The sequence below is a fragment of the Lissotriton vulgaris genome, chromosome 1_1 (assembly GCF_964263255.1).
Source record: "Lissotriton vulgaris chromosome 1_1, aLisVul1.2, whole genome shotgun sequence".
NCBI lineage: Eukaryota > Metazoa > Chordata > Amphibia > Caudata > Salamandridae > Lissotriton > Lissotriton vulgaris.
The window spans coordinates 231,970,466-231,986,342 of NC_141685.1; the positions used below are offsets into that span (position 1 = coordinate 231,970,466).

The 15,877-nt window shown below is 39.5% G+C and overlaps 13 non-coding genes across 13 annotated transcripts; all 13 read right to left on the reverse strand.

Moving 5' to 3' along the window:
* Positions 1-779: 779 nt before the first annotated feature.
* TRNAK-CUU (transfer RNA lysine (anticodon CUU)) lies at positions 780-852 on the reverse strand. Its single transcript has one exon. It is a non-coding gene; the product is annotated as a tRNA-Lys (tRNA).
* A 2,259-nt stretch (positions 853-3,111) lies between these two features.
* TRNAK-CUU (transfer RNA lysine (anticodon CUU)) lies at positions 3,112-3,184 on the reverse strand. The gene has a single exon. It is a non-coding gene; the product is annotated as a tRNA-Lys (tRNA).
* A 1,635-nt stretch (positions 3,185-4,819) lies between these two features.
* TRNAA-AGC (transfer RNA alanine (anticodon AGC)) lies at positions 4,820-4,892 on the reverse strand. The gene has a single exon. It is a non-coding gene; the product is annotated as a tRNA-Ala (tRNA).
* Positions 4,893-5,442: 550 nt separating this feature from the next.
* Positions 5,443-5,515, reverse strand: TRNAK-CUU (transfer RNA lysine (anticodon CUU)). The gene has a single exon. It is a non-coding gene; the product is annotated as a tRNA-Lys (tRNA).
* Positions 5,516-6,090: 575 nt separating this feature from the next.
* On the reverse strand, positions 6,091-6,163 carry TRNAA-AGC (transfer RNA alanine (anticodon AGC)). The gene has a single exon. It is a non-coding gene; the product is annotated as a tRNA-Ala (tRNA).
* A 979-nt stretch (positions 6,164-7,142) lies between these two features.
* On the reverse strand, positions 7,143-7,215 carry TRNAA-AGC (transfer RNA alanine (anticodon AGC)). The gene has a single exon. It is a non-coding gene; the product is annotated as a tRNA-Ala (tRNA).
* A 342-nt stretch (positions 7,216-7,557) lies between these two features.
* On the reverse strand, positions 7,558-7,630 carry TRNAK-CUU (transfer RNA lysine (anticodon CUU)). Its single transcript has one exon. It is a non-coding gene; the product is annotated as a tRNA-Lys (tRNA).
* Positions 7,631-8,204: 574 nt separating this feature from the next.
* On the reverse strand, positions 8,205-8,277 carry TRNAA-AGC (transfer RNA alanine (anticodon AGC)). The gene has a single exon. It is a non-coding gene; the product is annotated as a tRNA-Ala (tRNA).
* Positions 8,278-8,607: 330 nt separating this feature from the next.
* On the reverse strand, positions 8,608-8,680 carry TRNAK-CUU (transfer RNA lysine (anticodon CUU)). The gene has a single exon. It is a non-coding gene; the product is annotated as a tRNA-Lys (tRNA).
* Positions 8,681-9,255: 575 nt separating this feature from the next.
* On the reverse strand, positions 9,256-9,328 carry TRNAA-AGC (transfer RNA alanine (anticodon AGC)). Its single transcript has one exon. It is a non-coding gene; the product is annotated as a tRNA-Ala (tRNA).
* A 2,040-nt stretch (positions 9,329-11,368) lies between these two features.
* TRNAA-AGC (transfer RNA alanine (anticodon AGC)) lies at positions 11,369-11,441 on the reverse strand. Its single transcript has one exon. It is a non-coding gene; the product is annotated as a tRNA-Ala (tRNA).
* A 1,392-nt stretch (positions 11,442-12,833) lies between these two features.
* Positions 12,834-12,906, reverse strand: TRNAK-CUU (transfer RNA lysine (anticodon CUU)). Its single transcript has one exon. It is a non-coding gene; the product is annotated as a tRNA-Lys (tRNA).
* A 2,698-nt stretch (positions 12,907-15,604) lies between these two features.
* Positions 15,605-15,677, reverse strand: TRNAA-AGC (transfer RNA alanine (anticodon AGC)). The gene has a single exon. It is a non-coding gene; the product is annotated as a tRNA-Ala (tRNA).
* Positions 15,678-15,877: the final 200 nt, after the last annotated feature.

A 15,877-nucleotide genomic window follows, 5' to 3' on the forward strand; every position in this document is an offset into this window, starting at 1 on the left:
AGCTTGCCGGGGTCCCTCCTTAAGACAGTATGCAGACCAATCACTTTTTGTGAAGAAAATCAAATCCTGGATATTCCTCTACTCTTGTTTTGCAAGGAAAGCCAGATTTATACATCCTTTAGGGGACAGAGTGTCAAATAAAATAAGAGAAAATGAAAATGGAAGTTGTGAGAACTTCATGTTGAGATTGCATAAGAATTCAAATTCCTCTCACGTGCTAAAGAATACCTGAACACTTTTGATTAAACCACTTTAGTTGTTATAATGAGACCATATTTGAAAGCCATCTGTGATTTTTCTGTTCTTACTCTGCAATGACCTTGGCAATGACAAGTTAAAAATAAAATGTATGCAAATTTTATAATGGAGAATGCGGGCATCGATCCCGCTACCTCTCGCATGCTAAGCGAGCGCTCTACCATTTGAGCTGATTCCCCTGTGTGTTTAATCTGCATAACATGAAAAAAGTAACCTTACTGCCTTCCACACTTTATTTGAAGTCCAATTGCACATAAGAGTGTTAAGTTCACTCCTAATTTATGCCTTACCTCCACTTATGGGATGTTTTACAGTTCAGGTTGGCCTGTTTACTACTCGAATATGAGTGATATTGCGGTGTGTTCATCTAGACTCATACCCTAGCTAATCTTGAAGTTAAATTTCCCACCAATGAGAAACCAAGGGAGATACCATTTTTGATAGTTATTGCATGTCTAATGCAAGAATATTCACCAGATTATGAGAGTCAATGCAATAATCCAGCAAAAATTACTCATTTTCGCCCAACGTGGGGCTCGAACCCACGACCCTGAGATTAAGAGTCTCATGCTCTACCGACTGAGCTAGCCGGGCTCCCACTTCAAGATGGTATGCAGACTAATCATTTTTTATGAAGGAAATCCATTCCTGGACAATTTTTGGGAGTTATTGCAGGTCTAATGCAAGATTAATCTCCATATTATGAGAGTCAATGCAATATTCAGGCAAAAATTACTCTTTTTCGCCCAACGTGGGGCTCGAACACACGACCCTGAGATTAAGAGTCTCATGCTCTACCGACTGAGCTAGCCGGGCTCCCTCCTTAAGACAGTATGCAGCCCAATCCCTTTTTGTGAAGAAAATCAAATCCTGGATATTCCTCTACTCTTGTTTTGCAAAGAAAGCCAGATTTATACATCCTTCAGAGGACAGAGTGTCAAAAAAAATAAGAGAAAATGAAAACGGAAGTTGTGAGAACTTCATTTTGAGATTGCATAAGAATTCAAATTCCTCTCACATGCTAAAGAATACCTGAACCCTTTTGATTAAACCACTTTAGTTGTTATAATGAGACCATATTTGAAAGCCATCTGTGATTTTTCTGTTCTTACTCTGCAATGACCTTGGCAATGACAAGTTAAAAATAAAATGTATGCAAATTTTATAATGGAGAATGCGGGCATCGATCCCGCTACCTCTTGCATGCTAAGCGAGCGCTCTACCATTTGAGCTAATTCCCCTGTGTGTTTAATCTGCATAACATGAAAAAAGTAACCTCACTGCCTTCCACACTTTATTTGAAGTCCAATTGCCCATAACAGTGTTCAGTTCACTCCTAACTTATGCCTTACCTCCACTTATGGGATGTTTTACAGTTCAGGTTGGCCTGTTTACTACTCGAATATGAGTGACATTGTGGTGTGTTCATCTAGACTCATACCCTAGCTAATCTTGAAGTTAAATTTCCCACCAATGAGAAACCAAGGGAGATACCATTTTTGATAGTTATTGCATGTCTAATGCAAGAATATTCACCAGATTATGAGAGTCAATGCAATAATCCAGCAAAAAGTACTCATTTTCGCCCAACGTGGGGCTCAAACCCACGACCCTGAGATTAAGAGTCTCATGCTCTACCGACTGAGCTAGCCGGGCTCCCACTTCAAGATGGTATGCAGACTAATTATTTTTTATGAAGGAAATCCATTCCTGGACAATTTTTGGGAGTTATTGCAGGTCTAATGCAAGATTAATCTCCATATTATGAGAGTCAATGCAATATTCAGGCAAAAATTACTCTTTTTCGCCCAACGTGGGGCTCGAACACACGACCCTGAGATTAAGAGTCTCATGCTCTACCGACTGAGCTAGCCGGGCTCCCTCCTTAAGACAGTATGCAGCCCAATCCCTTTTTGTGAAGAAAATCAAATCCTGGATATTCCTCTACTCTTGTTTTGCAAGGAAAGCCAGATTTAAACATCCTTCAGAGGACAGAGTGTCAAAAAAAATAAGAGAAAATGAAAACGGAAGTTGTGAGAACTTCATTTTGAGATTGCATAAGAATTCAAATTCCTCTCACATGCTAAAGAATACCTGAACCCTTTTGATTAAACCACTTTAGTTGTTATAATGAGACCATATTTGAAAGCCATCTGTGATTTTTCTGTTCTTACTCTGCAATGACCTTGGCAATGACAAGTTAAAAATAAAATGTATGCAAATTTTATAATGGAGAATGCGGGCATCGATCCCGCTACCTCTCGCATGCTAAGCGAGCACTCTACCATTTGAGCTAATTCCCCTGTGTGTTTAATATGCATAACATGAAAAAAGTAACCTTACTGCCTTCCACACTTTATTTGAAGTCCAATTGCCCATAACAGTGTTAAGTTCACTCCTAAATTTATGCCTTACCTCCACTTATGGGATGTTTTACAGTTCAGGTTGGCCTGTTTACTACTCGAATATGAGTCATATTGCGGTGTGTTCATCTAGACTCATACCCAAGCTAATCTTGAAGCTAAATTTCCCACCAATGAGAAACCAAGGGAGATACCATTTCTGATAGTTATTGCATGTCTAATGCAAGAATATTCACCAGATTATGAGAGTCAATGCAATAATCCAGCAAAAATTACTCATTTTCGCCCAACGAGGGGCTCGAACCCACGACCCTGAGATTAAGAGTCTCAAGCTCTACCGACTGAGCTAGAAGATGGTATGCAGACTAATCATTTTTTATGAAGGAAATCCATTCCTGGACAATTTTTGGGAGTTATTGCAGGTCTAATGCAAGATTAATCTCCATATTATGAGAGTCAATACAATATTCAGGCAAAAATTACTCGTTTTCGCCCAACGTGGGGCTCGAACCCACGACCCTGAGATTAAGAGTCTCATGCTCTACCGACTGAGCTAGCCGGGCTCCCACTTCAAGATGGTATGCAGACTGATTATTTTTTATAAAGGAAATCCATTCCTGGACAATTTTTGGGAGTTATTGCAGGTCTAATGCAAGATTAATCTCCATATTATGAGAGTCAATGCAATATTCAGGCAAAAATTACTCGTTTTCGCCCAACGTGGGGCTCGAACCCAAGACCCTGAGATTAAGAGTCTCATGCTCTACCGAATGAGCTAGCCGGGTTCCCTCCTTAAGACAGTATGCAGACCAATCCCTTTTTGTGAAGAAAATCAAATCCTGGATATTCCTCTACTCTTGTTTTGCAAGGAAAGCCAGATTTATACATCCTTCAGAGGACAGAGTGTCAAAAAAAATAAGAGAAAATGAAAATGGAAGTTGTGAGAACTTCATTTTGAGATTGCATAAGAATTCAAATTCCTCTCACATGCTAAAGAATACCTGAACCCTTTTGATTAAACCACTTTAGTTGTTATAATTAGACCATATTTGAAAGCCATCTGTGATTTTTCTGTTCTTACTCTGCAACGACCTTGCAATGACAAGTTAAAAATAAAATGTATGCAAATTTTATAATTGAGAATGCGGGCATCGATCCCGCTACCTCTCGCATGCTAAGCGAGCGCTCTACCATTTGAGCTGATTCCCCTGTGTGTTTAATCTGCATAACATGAAAAAAGTAACCTTACTGCCTTCCACACTTTATTTGAAGTACAATTGCCCATAAGAGTGTTAAGTTCACTCCTAACTTATGCCTTACCTCCACTTATGGGATGTTTTACAGTTCAGGTTGGCCTGTTTACTACTCGAATATGAGTGATATTGCGGTGTGTTCATCTAGACTCATACCCTAGCTAATCTTGAAGTTAAATTTCCCACCAATGAGAATCCAAGGGAGATACCATTTTTGATAGTTATTGCATGTCTAATGCAAGAATATTCACCAGATTATGAGAGTCAATGCAATAATCCAGCAAAAAGTACTCATTTTCGCCCAACGTGGGGCTCAAACCCACGACCCTGAGATTAAGAGTCTCATGCTCTACCGACTGAGCTAGCCGGGCTCCCACTTCAAGATGGTATGCAGACTAATTATTTTTTATGAAGGAAATCCATTCCTGGACAATTTTTGGGAGTTATTGCAGGTCTAATGCAAGATTAATCTCCATATTATGAGAGTCAATGCAATATTCAGGCAAAAATTACTCTTTTTCGCCCAACGTGGGGCTCGAACACACGACCCTGAGATTAAGAGTCTCATGCTCTACCGACTGAGCTAGCCGGGCTCCCTCCTTAAGACAGTATGCAGCCCAATCCCTTTTTGTGAAGAAAATCAAATCCTGGATATTCCTCTACTCTTGTTTTGCAAGGAAAGCCAGATTTATACATCCTTCAGAGGACAGAGTGTCAAAAAAAATAAGAGAAAATGAAAACGGAAGTTGTGAGAACTTCATTTTGAGATTGCATAAGAATTCAAATTCCTCTCACATGCTAAAGAATACCTGAACCCTTTTGATTAAACCACTTTAGTTGTTATAATGAGACCATATTTGAAAGCCATCTGTGATTTTTCTGTTCTTACTCTGCAATGACCTTGGCAATGACAAGTTAAAAATAAAATGTATGCAAATTTTATAATGGAGAATGCGGGCATCGATCCCGCTACCTCTCGCATGCTAAGCGAGCGCTCTACCATTTGAGCTAATTCCCCTGTGTGTTTAATATGCATAACATGAAAAAAGTAACCTTACTGCCTTCCACACTTTATTTGAAGTCCAATTGCCCATAACAGTGTTAAGTTCACTCCTAAATTTATGCCTTACCTCCACTTATGGGATGTTTTACAGTTCAGGTTGGCCTGTTTACTACTCGAATATGAGTCATATTGCGGTGTGTTCATCTAGACTCATACCCAAGCTAATCTTGAAGCTAAATTTCCCACCAATGAGAAACCAAGGGAGATACCATTTCTGATAGTTATTGCATGTCTAATGCAAGAATATTCACCAGATTATGAGAGTCAATGCAATAATCCAGCAAAAATTACTCATTTTCGCCCAACGAGGGGCTCGAACCCACGACCCTGAGATTAAGAGTCTCAAGCTCTACCGACTGAGCTAGAAGATGGTATGCAGACTAATCATTTTTTATGAAGGAAATCCATTCCTGGACAATTTTTGGGAGTTATTGCAGGTCTAATGCAAGATTAATCTCCATATTATGAGAGTCAATACAATATTCAGGCAAAAATTACTCGTTTTCGCCCAACGTGGGGCTCGAACCCACGACCCTGAGATTAAGAGTCTCATGCTCTACCGACTGAGCTAGCCGGGCTCCCACTTCAAGATGGTATGCAGACTGATTATTTTTTATAAAGGAAATCCATTCCTGGACAATTTTTGGGAGTTATTGCAGGTCTAATGCAAGATTAATCTCCATATTATGAGAGTCAATGCAATATTCAGGCAAAAATTACTCATTTTCGCCCAACGTGGGGCTCGAACACACGACCCTGAGATTAAGAGTCTCATGCTCTACCGACTGAGCTAGCCGGGCTCCCTCCTTAAGACAGTATGCAGACCAATCCCTTTTTGTGAAGAAAATCAAATCCTGGATATTCCTCTACTCTTGTTTTGCAAGGAAAGCCAGATTTATACATCCTTCAGAGGACAGAGTGTCAAAAAAAAAAAAGAGAAAATGAAAATGGAAGTTGTGAGAACTTAATTTTGAGATTGCATAAGAATTCAAATTCCTCTCACATGCTAAAGAATACCTGAACCCTTTTGATTAAACCACTTTAGTTGTTATAATGAGACCATATTTGAAAGCCATCTGTGATTTTTCTGTTCTTACTCTGCAATGACCTTGGCAATGACAAGTTAAAAATAAAATGTATGCAAATTTTATAATGGAGAATGCGGGCATCGATCCCGCTACCTCTCGCATGCTAAGCGAGCGCTCTACCATTTGAGCTAATTCCCCTGTGTGTTTAATCTGCATAACATGAAAAAAAGTAACCTTACTGCCTTCCACACTTTATTTGAAGTCCGATTGCCCATAACAGTGTTAAGTTCACTCCTAACTTATGCCTTACCTCCAGCTAATGGGATGTTTTACAGTTCAGGTTGGCCTGTTTACTACTCGAATATGAGTGATATTGCGGTGTGTTCATCTAGACTCATACCCAAGCTAATCTTGAAGTTAAATTTCCCACCAATGAGAAACCAAGGGAGATACCATTTCTGATAGTTATTGCATGTCTAATGCAAGAATAATCACCAGATTATGAGAGTCCAGCAAAAATTACTCATTTTCGCCCAACGTGGGGCTCGAACCCACGACCCTGAGATTAAGAGTCTCATGATCTACCGACTGAGCTAGCCGGGATCCCACTTCAAGATGGTATGCAGACTAATCATTTTTTATGAAGGAAATCCATTCCTGGACAATTTTTGGGAGTTATTGCAGGTCTAATGCAAGATTAATCTCCATATTATGAGAGTCAATGCAATATTCAGGCAAAAATTACTCGTTTTCGCCCAACGTGGGGCTTGAACCCAAGACCCTGAGATTAAGAGTCTCATGCTCTACCGAATGAGCTAGCCGGGTTCCCTCCTTAAGACAGTATGCAGACCAATCCCTTTTTGTGAAGAAAATCAAATCCTGGATATTCCTCTACTCTTGTTTTGCAAGGAAAGCCAGATTTATACATCCTTCAGAGGACAGAGTGTCAAAAAAAATAAGAGAAAATTAAAATGGAAGTTGTGAGAACTTCATTTTGAGATTGCAGAAGAATTCAAATTCCTCTCACATGCTAAAGAATACCTGAACCCTTTTGATTAAACCACTTTAGTTGTTACCATGAGACCATATTTGAAAGCCATCTGTGATTTTTCTGTTCTTACTCTGCAATGACCTTGGCAATGACAAGTTAAAAATAAAATGTATGCAAATTTTATAATGGAGAATGCGGGCATCGATCCCGCTACCTCTCGCATGCTAAGCGAGCGCTCTACCATTTGAGCTAATTCCCCTGTGTGTTTAATCTGCATGACATGAAAAAAGTAACCTTACTGCCTTCCACACTTTATTTGAAGTCCAATTGCCCGTAACAGTGTTAAGTTCACTCCTAACTTATGCCTTACCTCCACTTATAGGATGTTTTACAGTTCAGGTTGGCCTTTTTACTACTCGAATATGAGTGATATTGTGGTGTGTTCATCTAGACTCATACCCTAGCTAATCTTGAAGTTAAATTTCCCACCAATGAGAAACCAAGGGAGATACCATTTTTGATATTTATTGCATGTCTAATGCAAGAATATTCACCAGATTATGAGAGTCAATGCAATAATCCAGCAAAAATTACTCATTTTCGCCCAACGTGGGGCTCGAACCCACGACCCTGAGATTAAGAGTCTCATGCTCTACCGACTGAGCTAGCCGGGCTCCCACTTCAAGATGGTATGCAGACTAATCATTTTTTATGAAGGAAATCCATTTCTGGACAATTTATGGGAGTTATTGCATGTCTAATGCAAGATTAATCTCCATATTATGAGAGTCAATGAAATATTCAGGCAAAAATTACTCTTTTTCGCCCAACGTGGGGCTCGAACCCACGACCCTGAGCCTAAGAGTCTCATGCTCTACCGACTGAGCTTGCCGGGGTCCCTCCTTAAGACAGTATGCAGACCAATCACTTTTTGTGAAGAAAATCAAATCCTGGATATTCCTCTACTCTTGTTTTGCAAGGAAAGCCAGATTTATACATCCTTTAGGGGACAGAGTGTCAAATAAAATAAGAGAAAATGAAAATGGAAGTTGTGAGAACTTCATGTTGAGATTGCATAAGAATTCAAATTCCTCTCACGTGCTAAAGAATACCTGAACCCTTTTGATTAAACCACTTTAGTTGTTATATTGAGACCATATTTGAAAGCCATCTGTGATTTTTCTGTTCTTACTCTGCAATGACCTTGGCAATAACAAGTTAAAAATAAAATGTATGCAAATTTTATAATGGAGAATGCGGGCATCGATCCCGCTACCTCTCGCATGCTAAGCGAGCGCTCTACCATTTGAGCTAATTCCCCTGTGTGTTTAATCTGCATAACATGAAAAAAGTAACCTCACTGCCTTCCACACTTTATTTGAAGTCCAATTGCCCATAACAGTGATCAGTTCACTCCTAACTTATGCCTTACCTCCACTTATGGGATGTTTTACAGTTCAGGTTGGCCTGTTTACTACTCGAATATGAGTGATATTGTGGTGTGTTCATCTAGACTCATACCCTACCTAATCTTGAAGTTAAATTTCCCACCAATGAGAAACCAAGGGAGATACCATTTTTGATAGTTATTGCATGTCTAATGCAAGAATAATCACCAGATTATGAGAGTCCAGCAAAAATTACTCATTTTCGCCCAACGTGGGGCTCGAACCCACGACCCTGAGATTAAGAGTCTCATGCTCTACCGACTGAGCTAGCCGGGCTCCCACTTCAAGATGGTATGCAGACTAATCATTTTTTATGAAGGAAATCCATTCCTGGACAATTTTTGGGAGTTATTGCATGTCTAATGCAAGATTAATCTCCATATTATGAGAGTCAATGCAATATTCAGGCAAAAATTACTCATTTTCGCCCAACGTGGGGCTCGAACACACGACCCTGAGATTAAAAGTCTCATGCTCTACCGACTGAGCTAGCCGGGCTCCCTCCTTAAGACAGTATGCAGACCAATCCCTTTTTGTGAAGAAAATCAAATCCTGGATATTCCTCTACTCTTGTTTTGCAAGGAAAGCCTGATTTATACATCCTTCAGAGGACAGAGTGTCAAAAAAAAATAAGAGAAAATGAAAATGGAAGTTGTGAGAACTTAATTTTGAGATTGCATAAGAATTCAAATTCCTCTCACATGCTAAAGAATACCTGAACCCTTTTGATTAAACCACTTTAGTTGTTACCATGAGACCATATTTGAAAGCCATCTGTGATTTTTCTGTTCTTACTCTGCAATGACCTTGGCAATGACAAGTTAAAAATAAAATGTATGCAAATTTTATAATGGAGAATGCGGGCATCGATCCCGCTACCTCTCGCATGCTAAGCGAGCGCTCTACCATTTGAGCTAATTCCCCTGTGTGTTTAATCTGCATAACATGAAAAAAGTAACCTTACTGCCTTCCACACTTTATTTGAAGTCCAATTGCCCGTAACAGTGTTAAGTTCACTCCTAACTTATGCCTTACCTCCAGCTTATGGGATGTTTTACAGTTCAGGTTGGCCTGTTTACTACTCGAATATGAGTGATATTGCGGTGTGTTCATCTAGACTCATACCCAAGCTAATCTTGAAGTTAAATTTCCCACCAATGAGAAACCAAGGGAGATACCATTTCTGATAGTTATTGCATGTCTAATGCAAGAATAATCACCAGATTATGAGAGTCCAGCAAAAATTACTCATTTTCGCCAAACGTGGGGCTCGAACCCACGGCCCTGAGATTAAGAGTCTCATGCTCTACCGACTGAGCTAGCCGGGCTCCCACTTCAAGATGGTATGCAGACTAATCATTTTTTATGAAGGAAATCCATTCCTGGACAATTTTTGGGAGTTATTGCAGGTCTAATGCAAGATTAATCTCCATATTATGAGAGTCAATGCAATATTCAGGCAAAAATTACTCGTTTTCGCCCAACGTGGGGCTCGAACCCACAACCCTGAGATCAAGAGTCTCATGCTCTACCGAATGAGCTAGCCGGGTTCCCTCCTTAAGACAGTATGCAGACCAATCCCTTTTTGTGAAGAAAATCAAATCCTGGATATTCCTCTACTCTTGTTTTGCAAGGAAAGCCAGATTTATACATCCTTCAGAGGACAGAGTGTCAAATAAAATAAGAGAAAATGAAAATGGAAGTTGTGAGAACTTCATGTTGAGATTGCATAAGAATTCAAATTCCTCTCACGTGCTAAAGAATACCTGAACCCTTTTGATTAAACCACTTTAGTTGTTATAATGAGACCATATTTGAAAGCCATCTGTGATTTTTCTGTTCTTACTCTGCAACGACCTTGGCAATGACAAGTTAAAAATAAAATGTATGCAAATTTTATAATGGAGAATGCGGGCATCGATCCCGCTACCTCTCGCATGCTAAGCGAGCACTCTACCATTTGAGCTAATTCCCCTGTGTGTTTAATCTGCATAACATGAAAAAAGTAACCTTACTGCCTTCCACACTTTATTTGAAGTCCAACTGCCCATAACAGTGTTAAGTTCACTCCTAACTTATGCCTTACCTCCACTTATGGGATGTTTTACAGTTCAGGTTGGCCTGTTTACTACTCGAATATGAGTGATATTGCGGTGTGTTCATCTAGACTCATACCCTAGCTAATCTTGAAGTTAAATTTCCCACCAATGAGAAACCAAGGGAGATACCATTTTTGATAGTTATTGCATGTCTAATGCAAGAATATTCACCAGATTATGAGAGTCAATGCAATAATCCAGCAAAAATTACTCATTTTCGCCAAACGTTGGGCTCGAACCCATGACCCTGAGATTAAGAGTCTCATGCTCTACCAACTGAGCTAGCCGGGCTCCCACTTCAAGATGGTATGCAGACTAATTATTTTTTATGAAGGAAATCCATTCCTGGACAATTTTTGGGAGTTATTGCAGGTCTAATGCAAGATTAATCTCCATATTATGAGAGTCAATGCAATATTCAGGCAAAAATTACTCTTTTTCGCCCAACGTGGGGCTCGAACACACGACCCTGAGATTAAGAGTCTCATGCTCTACCGACTGAGCTAGCCGGGCTCCCTCCTTAAGACAGTATGCAGACCAATCCCTTTTTGTGAAGAAAATCAAATCCTGGATATTCCTCTACTCTTGTTTTGCAAGGAAAGCCAGATTTATACATCCTTCAGAGGACAGAGTGTCAAAAAAAATAAGAGAAAATTAAAATGGAAGTTGTGAGAACTTCATTTTGAGATTGCATAAGAATTCAAATTCCTCTCACATGCTAAAGAATACCTGAACCCTTTTGATTAAACCACTTTAGTTGTTATAATGAGACCATATTTGAAAGCCATCTGTGATTTTTCTGTTCTTACTCTGCAATGACCTTGGCAATGACAAGTTAAAAATAAAATGTATGCAAATTTTATAATGGAGAATGCGGGCATCGATCCCGCTACCTCTCGCATGCTAAGCGAGCGCTCTACCATTTGAGCTAATTCCCCTGTGTGTTTAATCTGCATAACATGAAAAAAGTAACCTTACTGCCTTCCACACTTTATTTGAAGTCCAATTGCCCATAACAGTGTTAAGTTCACTCCTAAATGTATGCCTTACCTCCACTTATGGGATGTTTTACAGTTCAGGTTGGCCTGTTTACTACTCGAATATGAGTGATATTGCGGTGTGTTCATCTAGACTCATACCCAAGCTAATCTTGAAGTTAAATTTCCCACCAATGAGAAACCAAGGGAGATACCATTTCTGATAGTTATTGCATGTCTAATGCAAGAATATTCACCAGATTATGAGAGTCAATGCAATAATCCAGCAAAAATTACTCATTTTCGCCCAACGTGGGGCTCGAACCCATGACCCTGAGATTAAGAGTCTCAAGCTCTACCGACTGAGCTAGCCGGGCTCCCACTTCAAGATGGTAAGCAGACTAATCATTTTTTATGAAGGAAATCCATTCCTGGACAATTTTTGGGAGTTATTGCAGATCTAATGCAAGATTAATCTCCATATTATGAGAGTCAATGCAATATTCAGGCAAAAATTACTCGTTTTCGCACAACGTGGGGCTCGAACCCACAACCCTGAGATTAAGAGTCTCATGCTCTACCGACTGAGCTAGCCGGGCTCCCTCCTTAAGACAGTATGCAGACCAATCCCTTTTTGTGAAGAAAATCAAATCCTGGATATTCCTCTACTCTTGTTTTGCAAGGAAAGCCAGATTTATACATCCTTCAGAGGACAGAGTGTCAAAAAAATAAGAGAAAATGAAAACGGAAGTTGTGAGAACTTCATTTTGAGATTGCATAAGAATTCAAATTCCTCTCACATGCTAAAGAATACCTGAACCCTTTTGATTAAACCACTTTAGTTGTTATAATGAGACCATATTTGAAAGCCATCTGTGATTTTTCTGTTCTTACTCTGCAATGACCTTGGCAATGACAAGTTAAAAATAAAATGTATGCAAATTTTATAATGTAGAATGCGGGCATCGATCCCGCTACCTCTAGCATGCTAAGCGAGCGCTCTACCATTTGAGCTAATTCCCCTGTGTGTTTAATCTGCATAACATGAAAAAAGTAACCTCACTGCCTTCCACACTTTATTTGAAGTCCAATTGCCCATAACAGTGTTCAGTTCACTCCTAACTTATGCCTTACCTCCACTTATGGGATGTTTTACAGTTCAGGTTGGCCTGTTTACTACTCGAATATGAGTGATATTGTTGTGTGTTCATCTAGACTCATACCCTACCTAATCTTGAAGTTAAATTTCCCACCAATGAGAAACCAAGGGAGATACCATTTTTGATAGTTATTGCATGTCTAATGCAAGAATAATCACCAGATTATGAGAGTCCAGCAAAAATTACTCATTTTCGCCCAACGTGGGGCTCGAACCCACGACCCTGAGATTAAGAGTCTCATGCTCTACCAACTGAGCTAGCCGGGCTCCCACTTCAAGATGGTATGCAGACTAATCATTTTTTATGAAGGAAATCCATTCCTGGACAATTTTTGGGAGTTATTGCATGTCTAATGCAAGATTAATCTCCATATTATGAGAGTCAATGCAATATTCAGGCAAAAATTACTCGTTTTGGCCCAACGTGGGGCTCGAACCCACGACCCTGAGATTAAGAGTTTCATGCTCTACCGACTGAGCTAGCCGGGTTCCCTCCTTAAGACAGTATGCAGACCAATCCCTTTTTGTGAAGAAAATCAAATCCTGGATATTCCTCTACTCTTGTTTTGCAAGGAAAGCCAGATTTATACATCCTTCAGAGGACAGAGTGTCAAAAAAAATAAGAGAAAATGAAAATGGAAGTTGTGAGAACTTCATTTTGAGATTGCATAAGAATTCAAATTCCTCTCACATGCTAAAGAATACCTGAACCCTTTTGATTAAACCACTTTAGTTGTTATAATGAGACCATATTTGAAAGCCATCTGTGATTTTTCTGTTCTTACTCTGCAATGACCTTGGCAATGACAAGTTAAAAATAAAATGTATGCAAATTTTATAATGTAGAATGCGGGCATCGATCCCGCTACCTCTCGCATGCTAAGCGAGCGCTCTACCATTTGAGCTAATTCCCCTGTGTGTTTAATCTGCATAACATGAAAAAAGTAACCTTACTGCCTTCCACACTTTATTTGAAGTCCAATTGCCCATAACAGTGTATAAGTTCACTCCTAACTTATGCCTTACCTCCACTTATGGGATGTTTTACAGTTCAGGTTGGCCTGTTTACTACTCGAATATGAGTGATATTGTGGTGTGTTCATCTAGACTCATACCCTAGCTAATCTTGAAGTTAAATTTCCCACCAATGAGAAACCAAGGGAGATACCATTTTTGATAGTTATTGCATGTCTAATGCAAGAATATTCACCAGATTATGAGAGTCAATGCAATAATCCAGCAAAAATAACTCATTTTCACCCAACGTGGGGCTCGAACCCACGACCCTGAGATTAAGAGTCTCAAGCTCTACCGACTGAGCTAGCCGGGCTCCCACTTCAAGATGGTAAGCAGACTAATCATTTTTTATGAAGGAAATCCATTCCTGGACAATTTTTGGGAGTTATTGCAGGTCTAATGCAAGATTAATCTCCATATTATGAGAGTCAATGCAATATTCAGGCAAAAATTACTCGTTTTCGCACAACGTGGGGCTCGAACCCACGACCCTGAGATTAAGAGTCTCATGCTCTACCGACTGAGCTAGCCGGGCTCCCTCCTTAAGACAGTATGCAGACCAATCCCTTTTTGTGAAGAAAATCAAATCCTGGATATTCCTCTACTCTTGTTTTGCAAGGAAAGCCAGATTTATACATCCTTCAGAGGACAGAGTGTCAAAAAAATAAGAGAAAATGAAAATGGAAGTTGTGAGAACTTCATGTTGAGATTGCATAAGAATTCAAATTCCTCTCACGTGCTAAAGAATACCTGAACCCTTTTGATTAAACCACTTTAGTTGTTATAATGAGACCATATTTGAAAGCCATCTGTGATTTTTCTGTTCTTACTCTGCAACGACCTTGGCAATGACAAGTTAAAAATAAAATGTATGCAAATTTTATAATGGAGAATGCGGGCATCGATCCCGCTACCTCTCGCATGCTAAGCGAGCACTCTACCATTTGAGCTAATTCCCCTGTGTGTTTAATCTGCATAACATGAAAAAAGTAACCTTACTGCCTTCCACACTTTATTTGAAGTCCAACTGCCCATAACAGTGTTAAGTTCACTCCTAACTTATGCCTTACCTCCACTTATGGGATGTTTTACAGTTCAGGTTGGCCTGTTTACTACTCGAATATGAGTGATATTGCGGTGTGTTCATCTAGACTCATACCCTAGCTAATCTTGAAGTTAAATTTCCCACCAATGAGAAACCAAGGGAGATACCATTTTTGATAGTTATTGCATGTCTAATGCAAGAATATTCACCAGATTATGAGAGTCAATGCAATAATCCAGCAAAAATTACTCATTTTCGCCAAACGTTGGGCTCGAACCCATGACCCTGAGATTAAGAGTCTCATGCTCTACCAACTGAGCTAGCCGGGCTCCCACTTCAAGATGGTATGCAGACTAATTATTTTTTATGAAGGAAATCCATTCCTGGACAATTTTTGGGAGTTATTGCAGGTCTAATGCAAGATTAATCTCCATATTATGAGAGTCAATGCAATATTCAGGCAAAAATTACTCTTTTTCGCCCAACGTGGGGCTCGAACACACGACCCTGAGATTAAGAGTCTCATGCTCTACCGACTGAGCTAGCCGGGCTCCCTCCTTAAGACAGTATGCAGACCAATCCCTTTTTGTGAAGAAAATCAAATCCTGGATATTCCTCTACTCTTGTTTTGCAAGGAAAGCCAGATTTATACATCCTTCAGAGGACAGAGTGTCAAAAAAAATAAGAGAAAATTAAAATGGAAGTTGTGAGAACTTCATTTTGAGATTGCATAAGAATTCAAATTCCTCTCACATGCTAAAGAATACCTGAACCCTTTTGATTAAACCACTTTAGTTGTTATAATGAGACCATATTTGAAAGCCATCTGTGATTTTTCTGTTCTTACTCTGCAATGACCTTGGCAATGACAAGTTAAAAATAAAATGTATGCAAATTTTATAATGGAGAATGCGGGCATCGATCCCGCTACCTCTCGCATGCTAAGCGAGCGCTCTACCATTTGAGCTAATTCCCCTGTGTGTTTAATCTGCATAACATGAAAAAAGTAACCTTACTGCCTTCCACACTTTATTTGAAGTCCAATTGCCCATAACAGTGTTAAGTTCACTCCTAAATGTATGCCTTACCTCCACTTATGGGATGTTTTACAGTTCAGGTTGGCCTGTTTACTACTCGAATATGAGTGATATTGCGGTGTGTTCATCTAGACTCATA